The sequence below is a fragment of the Ambystoma mexicanum genome, chromosome 1p, assembly GCF_040938575.1.
Source record: "Ambystoma mexicanum isolate Mex_15411 chromosome 1p, UKY_AmexF1_1, whole genome shotgun sequence".
Lineage (NCBI taxonomy): Eukaryota > Metazoa > Chordata > Amphibia > Caudata > Ambystomatidae > Ambystoma > Ambystoma mexicanum.
Window position 1 is genome coordinate 1,196,952,288 of NC_090921.1, and position 15,845 is coordinate 1,196,968,132.

Consider the following 15,845-nt stretch of genomic DNA (forward strand, 5'->3'; position numbering starts at 1 on the left):
CAGGTCTGGCGGTAGCCTGCCGGTTTTTCCAGCACAGCTACCGCCGGACTCGGAATGAGGTCCAACGTAAGTAAAACCCAACTGAAAGTTAAAACCTTAGGGGTTCAGTCGGAGGCCTCTCTAAATGCAGATGCCCACATAACCTATGTGAATCATACATGTAATTACTATCTACGTGCCTCCTCAAGAACATCAGCCCCTTTATCTCTGAGAGAAACTGCATCACAATCACATGAGCCACCATTCTGACCAGATTAGACTACTGTAAATCCCTACTTAGCTGAGCTTCTCTAACCAACCTTAAGAGATCTCAGGTGATCCAAAATGATGTGATTCGAATTGTGACCAATACCCATGGAAGAACACACATTTCAGACCAAAGGCAAAAACTGGACTTGTTACCCATCCGGGAATGGATCGATTTCAAAATGGGCACCATGGTCCACTGTTGCCTTTTCGGCATTATACCAGAATATCTTAAATCTCTGTCCACATTATGCCAACCCACAAGATCCCTTCTCTCTTCCAGCTGATACAGGCTCCCATGGCAAAACGTACCATGGGCCTCGGTAGATCCTTTTCCGCAAAAGTGGCTTGCTTCTGGAATGCTTTACCCCTTGCTCTCAGGATTGAACCGGATTTAAAAATCTTCAGGAAAGCTCTGAAAACCTTCCTTTTCAAATGATTAATCCTTGTACCCTTTTACATTTTCTAGCTCTGCTTGTCTCGTTTTAATTGTTACGTTTAATTGTGTCCATGTCTGTGCCCCAATGCAAGCGGGCTGCCGGTGCATTATAAATACACAAATAAAATAAAGTGTAAAGAATGCCACAGAAAGGTGGCGTATGAACAAACCCCTCGAAAGTGAACTTTTTTTATTGAACGAAATGCAGCAAGGCGAAAGGCTGGCAAGAGATGTGTGACATGTGATGGCAGTGGCAAGAGGCTAATAAGGAGAAGAGGGAAGAGTGTACAACTGCACATAAAGCCTGTAGGCCAACACAAATGAACTAATTGAAGGTGACTTGGTACACAGGGGCAAATACTGATTTACCTGAGTAGGCTAATGAACCTAGGGATCCTGGTTGCGTGACCCTTGATGAGTGGACCGTGTGGTCTGACAACTGCGCCCAGACCAGTGAGCCCTGGATGTTGAAAACCAAAGTTGTGTTACATTTCTTTTGAAAAGACTGAATCAAGTACAAGTGGTGGAGTTAAAGTCTTGGGAAAGTTAACCCTGAGACTTGAAGAACTGCACGTGTCATCTTGAGAACAAAGCCTCAAGACACTTTTCTTTTGAACTGTGTTAACTGGAACTTGGGGAAGGGAACCCCGAAGATTGAACTGTGTTGCTTGGAGCTTGGGGAAGGGAGCCCCAAGGATTGATTGGAACTGTATTACCTTGAACTGGAGAAAGGTGATCTTGAGACTTTTGTGGAACTTTCTCACACTTGGGGAAGGGGAGCTGAAAGAAAGCCAAGAACTGGAAGAAGCTCAAAACCGTGAGTTAAGCACTATTTCTTTTAGTATTGACATCCATACACATTGGTTAGCTTTAGTTTTGAGGACATGAATAGGTTTTGGACACAGACAGCCTTTTAAATTAAACTCTTTGACTCAGACTTTCCTTAGTTTTGTTCTGATAGGGAAATCCCACCTTAGCATAGGGAAAGTTAGGCTTCCTACCATCCTGACATTGGAGTTAATAAATTACTTTTGTTTCAACTTTGAATCTGTTGTGGGTGTCGTACTTCATGATGCCTTCACAGTGCATACATGTGCTCTTGCTGTACCAGTCACATGGCAACTTCAGCACCTGCACTTTAGGACTGTTTCAATGCACACATGCTCATTTCTGACAGGTGCTGTAACTGAGCAGCTGTCAGGAATGCAGGCACAGGAGGCATTTTTACTTCTGCAATACTGATCTGGTATGTAATGGTAGTTGTTTTATAAGTCTGTTGGAAGTGTAATCTTTAAAATATTCCATTCCAGGTTATGGTGTGTTGGCTCTTGTTAGCACACACTTACTAAAGCCAAATCAATTTGATATCATTCATGGTAAGCCTGGCTATAACCACTGCTCCCAGTAAGTCAATAGATATGGTGTGCCTTCCATTGATTCCCCTCAGGACAGAAGAACTCTCACTAGGAGGTCTCTCAGGAACCCTGTTCCAAAGGAGCACTCCCATAAAAATATCTGGCCCACATCTGGCAGCTGCATAACAAAGGAACTTTGAAATCAGGAGGCTTAGAAAGGTGGCAGAGCTAAAGGAAGCATGAGTGGATAATGGAGACCTGGGAAGGGGTTACACCAGCTTGGTTTTCTGTTGAAGGGTCTTTTTCCTATCCCCTCCATTTTCTACAGGACAAGCACTCTGGGAATGATGCAGAAAGGCAAGGTGACTTGTTACAGCAACAGGGATTTGTCTCCTTACATCAGACTTGCGGCTGTCTAATCTCCAGTAATTATTTGACTTTTAATCAACTCCTTTTATTATTTATCTTTGGACACCAAGGATACACCTTTGGATTCCTGTTGGCAGTGCAGTTCATTCCAGAGTCCTGTAGAACAGAGCTGAAGATAGGACACATCCAAGACAAAGGAAAGCTCTGCTCTCTAAGTATTCCCATGGAACATTGGGGTGAAAGGTTGTGGGCCAAGGCCTGCTTCTACCATCTGTATTGGAACCAGGCTTCTCAATGGTGGTCAAGAAGCCCCTGTAGCTGCCAGCCAAATTCCTTGGACCGGGAGCAAAGAGCCAGCAGGACTCGCCATGTCTTCCTGCGCTAGGATTGCATCTCACAGGAAAACAAGAAGTCCAAAGCATCCTGGAATCCTGCTTTGGTCCTTAAAGCCACCTTAAAACTGCTTCAACGGTACAGCCTTCGAGCCGTTCCAGGACATGGAGTGCTGCTTTTGGCACTTCATGACTTCAAACTGCTCTGTTGCATCTTTGAACTGACACAACGCTGCCTTGCACCAACATCACTCATCAACTTTTTGACTCAAACACTAGATCACTGCTGTGGAAGCTTTCAACTTGACATTTGTTTGAGCACTGCTTCAAACCAACAGGATCTCACCTCAACCCGACTTGAACACTGACCTGTACTGCTGGAAGTGATGATGTCATGTGTCAACTTGAACCAGTGTTAACTTGACCTTGAACCAACGTGACTGCCAATCTGATCCTGATAGACCCTTTGGTTTGCATTGCATCGAACACCAACTTGAACGACACAGAACCCCATGTCGAAGCAAATTTTCCACCTGGATCAACACAGCTTGATGCATCTCACACTCAATTTGACCACAAGGAAAGTGTAGAGCAGCCCAGATCAATGCTGTCAAAACCACCCAAGACCAAGTCTAAGTTACGGATAAGAGTCTCTATTCCTCAGGTACACTTTGATGGACAACAGTGACTTTCAGTCCTTTTCTTAAAAGACACTGATCGGAAACAAAGACTATCTATCAAGAGAACAATTAGGGATTGTCTCTTTTCTGTTTTTTTGTAAATAAAATTGTTAATCAATTGAATCAAATAAAGTAAAAAAAATTCAAAATGTATAAAAAAAGATCATTTAATCAGTGACATTGCTTAAATTGCTTGCCTGATCACCCTGGCTCAAGTTCTCAGAGCTGTCTTCAATATCATTTCTGCATTGTCTGTGTTATATCCACGGGGGTAGGTTTTTGTTAGTGGTTCTATTTAGTTTATTGTATTTTGATTGATTAAAGTATATATATGTTTATAGACCCTTCATTGTACATCATGTTATTTTGGACTCTTTGTACCATTGCTGTCCCGGTTGCTACTGTTATCACCTTACATCTCTTCTGGAGAGCATAACTTTCCCTTGGCCCACATTAACACAGAAGAGGAAGAAGGTATACCCTTTGGGCTGTGTCCGTTTTACCTTAAAGATTGCGATCATTGCTAGTTCACTGGAGCTAGTTGGGTGGATTTGCCACTTCTCATCCCTCCACTTGTGCAGAGCATTACAATTTCATCACAGTGGTCTTGTGCACAAATTTCTATTTAGGAATGTGCTTTTTCTGTGAAGACATGTTCGTACCTACTGGCTACCAAAACAATATCACACAACTTTTAGAGACATGGGCCACCCCAGTAAAATGGCTTCAATGCACAGCAATCCCACTTCCATCCTCTGCAACAAAAACACATACAGGTGGTTTTGAACATAGATAATATATAGTCAAGGGTGTTTCCTCTCTCACAACACCAGGGAAGTTGACCTAAAACACAGATGGCAAATCAAAGATCACAATAAAATAAAGACAAAAAAACAATAGAGTTTGTGTGGTTCCGTCTGTCTAAATAAATAGAAGAAACAATGCAGGTTTGAATTGACATAGTGCATTTAAGACCAATACAGTTAATTCAAAACCAATACCCAACTTTAAATCTGCCGGTAAATGTTTTCTCAGCAGAATACAGTAGTACATAACTTCACTTGCTTTAAATAACAAACAAAATTATCCTAACAACATTTAAAATATATTCACTTTTAAATAATAGGAAAGGCAACTGTGATTTTTTCTTTAAAAGCTAAAACCATGTGTTTATTACATTTCATTATGAGTTTGGTGGTAATTTGGAATTTACATCCACTGATTTATTGCCAAACTAGTTTACCATTACCACCATTCGATCTGTTGTCTTACCACAAGATTACAAGTGATAATATCCAGGGGGTCACTGCATGGCTTGGTCTTTAAAATGACAAAAGTAGTCGAAAAAGGAATGTAGGCCGAGCAAGAAGGAACACTGCTTTATCCACGGCCAAGAAACAGCAATTTCAAACAGTGCACAGCACAGAACTGTATGAAAAAGCACTGTCGAAGTAAAACCCCTAAATCAAAGGTTATTATGACAACCTAAACTAATTAGCATTAGTGATTTTGCAAAACAAAAAGTCTTTCTGCACAATGCTGATTGGTAAACACATATCAACTGTTATGAAAAAGTATATATTGCTGTGTTGTGATTGGTTTCAACAAAACATACCACACCACCGCTGGCTAGCCCATGTGATGTCACAATACAATCCTCCTTTCCCACTTTGTATGCCAAACCATTGAAACATTTCAGATGACCAGCGGAACTTTATTCATCTGTCCCAGTCATCTGATCTTTCCTCTCATGAGAACGCATTCTACCATGACACCATTCGGAGATGTGAAGTAAGATCAAGTTATCACATTAAAGTAACACACCAGGAACTCTTTGACTTCTTCCCAGGCAGAAATGCATTGGATGGACACGCTGAAACCACTGTGGGCTTTTTGAAACAGCCAGTAAACATGGCTTTGTAAATTAACTAAAACAATTGTGCATTCATTGCCTTTCAATGAGACTCATGAGCTCCCATTATGACCTCAAAAGTAACAAACATTGTTTTTGCTTCTTACCATGCTATCCTAGGATCGTGACACCTACAGTGTATTACAAGCCGCTGCGCCTACTAAACGATTAATAAACTGAACGCACGTTTTAGAAAAAGCATGCCTTGAGGCCTTTTTATCACGCCTCAACCTAATGTTACATTCTATTATACTTACTTGGGGTCCATCTTTATTATATAGTTTTAGTTTCTTACACGTGAGACACTGTTATTTTGAGACATTCTTTAGCCTAGTCAAAATAGGCAAGAGATTATTTGGACAGCCTCTCCCAGATCAAGCGCTACTCTCGCAGCTGGTAGGTTTGCGCCTCTTAATCGTGCTGAACTTGCACTTTCACTACTGTTTTGTAGTGTAAATTCCAATTTTTGGAGTCCATAGGACTTCATAGGGATTTTTAGGATTCTTACAATGAGCATGTTAAAGCCACCAATTTTCGGAGGTAAAGTGAAGGGGTTACCTCCATTTTGCTGGAGGTGAATTATTCACTTTACCTATAAACTGTGAATTTGACAGTGCAATACAAAATACATTAATTCCATTAAACTGCTAAAAATACTGGAGGTAATAAAATTACCACCACTTTTTTACTGCACCGAGAAACTTGTGCATGCTATGATGCTTTTAGTTAGAACACAATTGAATGTTTTGTTTGTTGGCTTAAAATGGTACCTAATTTATATGCACAAGTAGAAAGGAGAATCTGTCAGGTGTCTCACTGCCTAACCTTTGGGGTGTGTGGAAGGGTGACCATGGGAGCTAGAATCCCCATCTGCTCTTGATGCAAGGCACAGAGGTAGTGGGGGAGAATCTGTTTGTCAAAATTGTAAACAATCTGTGATAACTTCATGTAATTTTGGGTTTTTGACTCATGGCAAGCACCTTACTTTCTATGATGTGTTTAGTTACAAAACAATGTGTTGGCTGGTTTTGATTTAAACTAAAATGACATCTACAGAGACAATTAGAAAAGGCAAACAGTGTCAGATGTGATCTTGCCTAACCTTTGGTGAGTGCGCAAGGATGAACATGTTTGTCAAATATCACCATCTGCTCCATGGTGCAGGCTCTGAGGACGTGGGAGGAGGTTCCTATGTTGGACTGTGCACCACCACACCACCACCGCACCACCACACCACACCACACCAAAAGACTAAACATTTGCCACATGGGTCCCATAAATAGCAGCGCAATACTTTTAAATGATCCGCTACTGACCTGGTGAGCTGTGTTATCATATGTGAGCCCAGGAACATTCTCATTCACACACTCAGTAATGACCCAGACACCATCAGCATCTGAGAAATCAAATAGGGAAACCCAAAACTTTAACATGCAAGCACTTCACTCTGCTTACCTCTTTACGTGACTTACATGCCGACATTGAGAGTCCGAGCCATCCTGGTATCACTGGAGAGTGGGAGACTCCATGTTTGAGCAGTCTTTGGTCATGAGACTAGAATATCGCCCACATTCATTAATTTTTCTACTGTGTGACAAAACTATTGAACTAGAAGATGGCATCCAATTTACCATCTTCACCCTACCTTGCATTGCCATTTGTTTCTAGATGTCTTTGAGTTTGTGTCAATTTGTATTGGCTAACTCTGCTATCACTTGGCTAAAAAGAGCGGTTTTATCCTCCACAATGAGTTACTGTAGTGTCTTCAGTGTCTGTGCGACATTCATGTAACATTAGTGAACGTGATGTATGGGATAATGTAGAGGATGGAATGTACAGTGCGAATAGAATGGATGGTTGGTGAGGGGTTGATGGAGAGGCAAGAGGGAGCACTGAAAACTGCAGGTGTTAAATAAATAAAGGTGCTGTTCTCACATACACGCCGTGTACTTGGTCCCTCTTTGGAGTGGGGGAACCACAATTTGACAACAAGGAACACCAGCGGCATGGACCTGTTACCAGCGGCCACCCATCGTGTCTTTCAAGTGGGGTGTCAGTGCGAAAGAGCCTTGTCACACCAGCTGTTTTCCTGCCTTGCAACGGCCAAGGGAGAGCAGATGTTTCCAAGCGATGAGTGCTGTGGAGACAAATAAGAAAACTCTTAGCCGAAAAAAAAAAAAAACAGATAGAGAGAGCCGTGGACAGAAATACGGAAGCGCTGAGCCAGAAAACAGATAGAAAGAGAATTATTGGCATGCGTGTTGGGTGTTAACTATTTTCAAAAGTTTGTCAAGGGAAACACATTCATGATTTGTACAGACCACAAGCCATAGGTATATTTGCTGTTGGTAAAAGGGATGTGCAGGGCGATGCTGAGGTTAGTAGGGCTAAGCATTAAACACCAGGATTATGATTTTGTGGTCAAGTATGTGCCTGGTGTGAAGAATAGGGTGGTAGATTCTTTATCGAGGCTGCCATTGAGCAGACAAGGGACAGCAGAGTAGATCTATGAGGAGGTATGCCATATCAAGAAAAAGGTGGGAGGCAGATTTAAGGGATAATGAAGTTTTGCAGCAAGTCATGAGCTAGAATCTCCATCTGCTCTTGATGCAAGGCACAGAGGTAGTGGGGAAGGATCTGTTTGTCAAAATTGTAAACAATCTGTGATAACTTCATGTAATTTTGGGTTTTTGACTAATGGCCAGCACCTTACTTTCTATGATGTGTTTAGTTACAAAACAATCTGTTGGCTGGTTTTGATTTAAACTAAAATGACATCTACAGAGACAATTAGAAAAGGCAAACAGTGTCAGATGTGATCTTGCCTAACCTTTGGTGAGTGCGCAAGGATGAACATGTGTGTCAGATATCACCATCTGCTCCATGATGCAGGGCTCTGAGGACGTGGGAGGAGGTTCCTATGTTTGACTGTGCACCACCACACCACCACCGCACCACCACACCACACCAAAGGACTAAACATTTGCCACATGGGTCCCATAAATAGCAGTGCAATACTTTTAAATAATCCACTACTTACCTGGCGAGCTGTGTTATCATATGTGAGCCCAGGAACATGCTCACTCACACACTCAGTTAATTGCATCCAGTTGCATGGATCAAAGACACCGGAAAGGAATGTTAGATGTGGGGAAGAAAAGTAAGGATGAGGCCTTTGAAGGACCAAAGTATAAGAACAGGGCACAAAGGTTTGGGGATGCCAGCAAGTCAAGCAAATATTTATAGCACTACCACCCTTATTCGAGGAGCAGTCACCCCATTTGAATTACACATTGTTTCTCAACTATTGCAAACAAATGTCTGAAATTAAGACTCAAGAGTGGAGCCTTAGGCACATCATTATTGGGCACCTGGAGGTTGAAGGAGATAAGGGGGAGCCATGTCTGGAACATTCTGTGATTTTGGACACGAGGAGCAGAACTGATGCCAGTAAATTCAGTAAAAGGACCGGGGTGCAGTGAGTGTGTGCCTTGATGTCTGGTGTAATGAGAAGGCGTATTGTCTATCAAAGCAGAGTTGGCCTCGCCAGCCTTCCTGTGAATGTGCCCTGGTCAGAGGGGTGCACATCATGTGATGGTCATAATGTATTATTCAATCAATATGCTCTTTAGTCAATCCTGTACCTGGATTCAACAGTGACGATGTAACAACCCATGTCGAGATGTGAAAGGAGTTCGGATAATGTGTGGCCAATCAGCCCAGGAACTGCAGGGGGGTTTTATTGTGTTCTATAGGTGGTAGCCAATGAGGGTGGTGGGAAAACATTGTAACATATGTGTGCTAATTTGTGGTTTCACAACTATACCTTGTTACCTCACATGGTGTGGCGAACTCTGTGTCAGTTCAGTTATACGGGATAGTCTTAGAGCTTTTTGCGTGTACTAAACCTTGTTTTCCCTTGCAAATCGGTGCTGTGGTTATTTAGCCTTTGGAGTATTTTTGCCTCTTGGTTTTTGGGTCACATTTCTCTTTCCAAAAGTGTATTCCTAACAACTTGCTACCGCCTCAGATTGACCAAGATACATTTTTAATAAGCCTGAGAGGGAACTTCACTGTCCGCCCCTGATATTGATGGATCAAGAGGGTCCATACATTTATTGTGCTGTTGATGGGCAATCCATTCCCTGACAGATACATGTGCCAATAAATCCACAATCGATCAGAGTGCTGTTCCGATGTGCCATTATCCCCAGATACTGTGAAAGCAATAGTCATATCTAACACTTCAGTGGTACATCAGGTTACAAAAACATCTATGATATGAAATGATGTGGCATTTATAACACGCCTGTACACAAGTGTTTCTACTTTGGGTCCCATTAGTGGCACACATGCATTTCCGTTTAGCCCCCCAGCTGCAGGCAACCTTATAGGGAGAGAATTGTTATGTAAGCTAAATTGAGATATCTATTGTATGTTTGAGTGTTCCCAGTAAGAATACTGAACTGTCCAGGAAACTCATCAGATTTTGCCAGAAAAGCCAGTGTCACTTGGAAAAGGGGATTGATCTCCAGATTCACAATAATTGATCGATGTAGCTCCAGAATCTTTGTGGTCTAGTCATGATAATGAAGAAGGATATAACTACAATGCTGAGACAGTAAAAAATAGAATTGACCCTTCCAAGAGGTCACCTTATATTTCATAATTTCCACAGTAAACAGAAGCTGAGATGGGATTAACCCTTGCTATAAAGTCTCTCCTAAAGCAAAGTTGTATTGTACTCACCTCTAGTTCTGGCAACTCTCTGATTTTCCCAATCAATATGGCACCCCTTTTTCTAATTAGGAACTACTATTGCCTTGTCCATATATTTTTGGGGTTTTCTCTACATTGTTAAATGCGGCCATAGCCTCTGACCACCAGCCGGGTGACCCTCTTCAGCCGACTTGAGGTTCAGACAGCTTGGCAACATGAAGTTAATACTGACTGAATTTTCAGTCTGGTTTTATATTGGCACTTTGTTTCACTATGCACTTTATTCTACAACAATATGCTGCTATCTAGAGATGAGCTCGTAACAAAATTTAAAATTTAATATGTATGCTTTAAACAAATGGAATTTAAATAAAATACTCATGTTTTTCAATTATTGTTTGGTTTATATGGCCTGATCTGTGATTCCGAATTTCGGGGGCCCCCTTTCTCCCCAACCCATTGCCGGTCACCACTTTAACTTGAATTTTGTTTCCGTTGACACACTCTCTGTTCACTACATTTTCCCAATCAAGAAGCCAGGATGGAACACTTACAGGTTTGTCAAAGACCTGAGGGCAGGGAATTCTGTCATCATCCCATCTTTTCCAGTTGTAACAAATAGAGCAAACATTCTGTCCTGCAAAGATCTTCATCCATCCATTTCACAGTAGTGCATCTGAATCCTGCTTTCTTCTCTGTACCCATACACAAGGACATTCAGAGGCCGATTCATGGAATTAATGTGCGCTGAAATTTTCAGGGCAAGCCTGAGAAAGCGTGCGAATCGCAGTGCCAGTGCGAAAATCGCAGCGAAACCCGCGCACAATGATTCATGGAAGTGCGTGGTGAGGAAATTCCAGGATGTGCGCCAAAATTCTGCATGGCGCACGCTGGTGCACACGTTTCCAAACAGCGTGCGCTAAGCGCACAGCGAAATCGCACATAGCGCGGCGCACACAACAAAAGTAGGAGGAACAGGGGGCGTGACACGTGGAATGGGGAACAACTCATGAAAATGTGGGCATCACGGGGGAAGTACAGGAGGCAAGTGTGCAGAACGCCCACACGCACGTTCAAAACACGTATTCATGGAATCGAACAGGGCTAACACGTGCGCGAAAAAAGACGCGCTAATCCGGAAACACGTATGCCAGCAGGAAGCAGGCGTACGTGGAACCGCGCAGCATAAAAGTGCACGCAAACAACAAACAAGCACAGACGCCAGGATGAATATACCGTTCCTAGCAGCAGTGGTTGTGGGATACCGCAGGACGAGGATAGTCAGGCCCAGAATTTTTACACCCAGAAACAGCCTTTTTGGGATGCCTGATGACCAGGTGTATGGGAGGTACAGGTTTCCACCTCACATAATACTCGACCTGGTCAGTGAGTGGGAGGATGACCTCACATCACCCACCCTGTGCTCCCAAGCACTCTGCCCCCTGCATAAGGTCCTCAATGTACTGCACTTCTTGGCCACTGGATCATTTCAACGGACAACTGCTATAGTGGGGGGGTGTCACAGGCCACGCAGTCATGCTGCCTACACCAGGTCTTGGCCATCATGACTGCACGCCCATCAGTCCGCAGGCACATATACCTGCCCAGAACACCTGCAGAAAGGCAGACTGTCGACCAGGATTTTTACGGGGTGGCACACTTCCCCAAAGTGCTAGGTGCCATTGACTGCACCCATGCGGCTCTACGTCCCCCCAGGGCATCAGAGCACATCTACAGAAACCGCAAGCACTGGCATTCCATCAACGTCCAGGTAGTATGTGATGCCCAGGGAATAATCACCTCAGTATATGCCAACTATCCAGGGTCCACCCACGACAGTTTTATTTACAGAATGTCAACCCTAAACCAGGACCTAGAAACTGGGCGGCATGGCGATATATGGCTGCTTGGTGAGTATAAATGCTACAGCACATGCATGCATGTCAGATACTGAGTAATGTCATAACCCCACTAATGATACCCATCACCACCTCCCCAGGGGACAGTGCCTACCCTCTGAGCACCCACATGATGACGCCAATTCGGAACCCCACCACACCACCCGAGGTAAGATACAACACAGCCCACATTGCAACCCGGGGCATAGTGGAGCGCACATTCGGAGTGCTCAAGTCACGCTTTCGCTCCCTTGACCGTTCTGGCGGGCAGCTGTTATACGCTCCCCCAGTAGTGTGCAGGATCATAGTGGCAGCATGTGTCCTGGACAACATTGCAACATGCCGGGGCCTGCCCGTGGACATGGTGGTGCCCCCACATCCCCAACCACATGCACGCCCGCAGCGCATGGGAGGGGAAAGGGCACAGGGTGAGGCAGCCCGTACGCAGCTGGTGGCTAATTACTTCACCTAAAATCACACCCCTGTGGAGTGCACACAGCCCTGGCACATACCAGCTGACAATCAATGATGATGACATAAGGGCAACTGTCACAACCATACCAGCCTGAGATTGGTCACCTGGAAGTGTTACATTGTGTGCCCTACCTACACAAACACCACCAATGTTGTGTCATCAAAAGACACACTTCTATGCTGCAACAATCATTACCCCCTTGCAAAATACAACATGACAACAGTGCCATGTCATCCAACCCCTCCGCAGCACCGCCACCCAACACACCATGGCATGTCATGCTATGTGAGAGCAAACAAAGCAATCCCCAAAACATCACACAAGTGTCAAAGTACAGTGTCCTCAATGGAAACTGCCCACACACAATATGCTCCTAGTAATGTAGAACTAACAACACACATGACCAAATACTTACCAACAATACAATGCAGCTACACAACCTCAAACATAGCATAAACATGACAGTACTAAGTTAAAGTAGTGGTAGTCTTACAACCTGATCATGCCAGCACATCGGCCACTTCCAAGTATACAGTGCTGCTGCCACGTAAATGTCCAAGTGCACTGCTAACAACATGAACTCCATCTCCAAAGTAGACGGCCTTGTGAAGACATGAGGAATTAACCTGCAAATTAGGCGAAAGACATGGATGCACAAGCACATAGCAATACACCATGCAGTGTACAATTCAACAACAATATCCACTTGGAATGTATACACAGTATTGACTACAGACTGCCCACACAGCTCATGGGAGTCCTACGTCACCGTGTAAGTCAATGTCACTTGGGCACACCCTTTGCAAGCCCATGGAAACGGGAAGCAGGAGGGGTTAGACCCAAGCATCTAACCCAAATTTGGGACAAGCCTGCATGTGCCCAGCCGGAATACAGTGGATGCCCATGGCAGCCACACAAGGCAACACACTGCAAAAAAAAAAGAACAAAAATCAAAAATCAAAAATGGCCATGTGGGGGCCAGGGGAGGGGCAGGCCACCCAGGAGGTCCGAGGACAGGGTGCGCACCAACACCCACCTGTGTGGATGTTGGGAAAGAAAAACACCTCCATGGGCTCATGGCCTGCACGCTATGCCAATGTGAGAGAACTGCTGCTGTCGCTATCATCACCCTCTGCTGCTGCCACAGCAGGTGGTGCTGCCACAGGAGGTGGTGGTGCAATGGGAGGCAGCCTACGCAAAGCCCTGGTATGGTCCTCCATGGCAGCAAGCATGCGGGTGTGGATGGTCTCGTTTTGGTGGATTATAGTGCGGAGATCCCCATGCAGCACCTGACGTGATGCACGGATCTCCTCCCGAGTTGCCTGCATCTCAGCTGAGAGCGAACGTGTTAGCCGCTCCAGCTGCTGTTCTGTCCTCAAGTTAGTGGAAACCTCAAGGTCAACAAGAGTCTTCCTGAGGTGATGGAGTTCTACCCTCAGGGCTTCCCTGTGGCCCTGGGACTCTATTGATATCGATTGGCGTAGAGTCTCCAGTGCCGCCCGTCTGTCCCTGTTGGACGCCAACATGTCCTCCCTGTGTGATTGGCAAATGGAGTCTGTTGCCTGCTGTAGTAGCTCCATCTGCCTATCAGGGGGGACAATGGAAGTGGCCACCCTCCCCATTGCTTGAGCCATCATCTCAACTGATGCTGCCTTTTGGGTTGCCATACCGTAAATGGATTGTTCTCATGCGGTATTGCCTGGTGGCGTATGGCCACCGCGTCGGCGGGCACCACACCTGTTTGGGGCAAGGTGATCTGTGCCTTGCTGTGCCGGCACAGCCTGAGGCTGCAGGACTGCATTCCCCCTGTGATCTCCTGGCCCAGGAACAGGATCAGATGTTGTGGAGTGTGACCCTGCATCTGTAACCGCCAAAGGCGGACTTACCAACACTGACATCCCCATAGAGGGTTCTACCCCTGGTACAGATGGGTTGGACAGAACAGAATCCCTGCCAAAAACACTTACCTGGGACGCCACATAGGTCTCATCATCCGAATCAGCACCTGAATAGAGGTCTGGGGAGGTGCACCCAGAGGCACCCCTCGACAGAATGTTCTGCAGCAAGATTGGGTTCTCACCCACCACCACACCACGTCCCCCACTGGTGCCCGGTATGCCTGAGATTCCTCCTGGGTCTGCACCATCTCCTCAACCTCAACAGTATCAAGTGCGTCATCCCCTGCAAAAACATGAAAGACAAAAAATGGAAACTGGCATTAGCTCCATAGCACACAAATAGGCCTAACAAGCTACATAACCAGTACATGATTTACACATGTCCCACATGACTATAACCCTCCCATGCATGCACTGTCACTGATTTTGAAGGGGACCCAAAAGGCAGACACTGATGACACCTACATGGAAGAGCAACACATTTGCTGCATGCTGGGTAGCACTGCCATCACACATTGGGCTGTGAGTGGCATGTCCAATACACATACATGACACATGCCATCACACAGATGGCATGTACCATAGCCATGGTACATTCCACACGTACATCCATATGTCAGTGAATGAATACTGTCAGCCATCCATGTGAGATGGACATGGTGAGATGAAAAATGCTACATAGGGTGAAAAAATAGGCATGTGCCACACACTGCAACACATCCAGTGTACAAAAATACAGTGATTGCAGGCCGATGTACACATCAATGGTTTGTCACTTCAACATGACAGGAAACAACTATCATGTTCCACATTCAAACAGGCCCCAAAAATTCCTGTGATCAGGCCAATACTCAATTAGCCTGAATGGTCAAATCATTCATCTAGCAATGTAACACATGTGGTCCAATGTGGGGTTCATCAATGATAGAAGCATGTCACAAATGTGACAATAGGGCTGAGGAATGCGTAGCCAAAGTGGGAGAATTCAAACAATCAGCCTGAATGAACACTGAAAAATACAAACAATGTTGTTGCAAGATGCCACTTCAAGGGCAACTGCCGTAATGTTGAGCCAAATTACTAATGTGGGCAGAAGGGATACTGTCACACCCAAATCCAAGGCCGCTGAATGTTTTGGGTGAAGCACATGGGTGACCCATACCACTCAGGCACACACACCCTCACCTGGCACTCAATCAGAACCCGTCACCCAAACAACATACACATGCATTACACACACATGCATGGGCACTCACCGGACAATGCTTCATTATCAGGTAGTCCTCCCACACCTTGGATCTGTTCCTCTGTTATGAAGGCCCCAGCAACAGACGCATGTTCAGTGAGTTTGTTGTCCTCTTGTGGAGACCCACCGCCAGTCACCAGAGTAGCGGCATGATTTGAGGCCAGCTTGTTCTTTGCTCTGCGTTTCAGGTCATTCCACCGCTTGCAGCAATCATCAGCTGAGCGCCTCACAAATCCAAGGGCACTTATGCAGTCGGCGATGGTCTGCCAGTGTGCC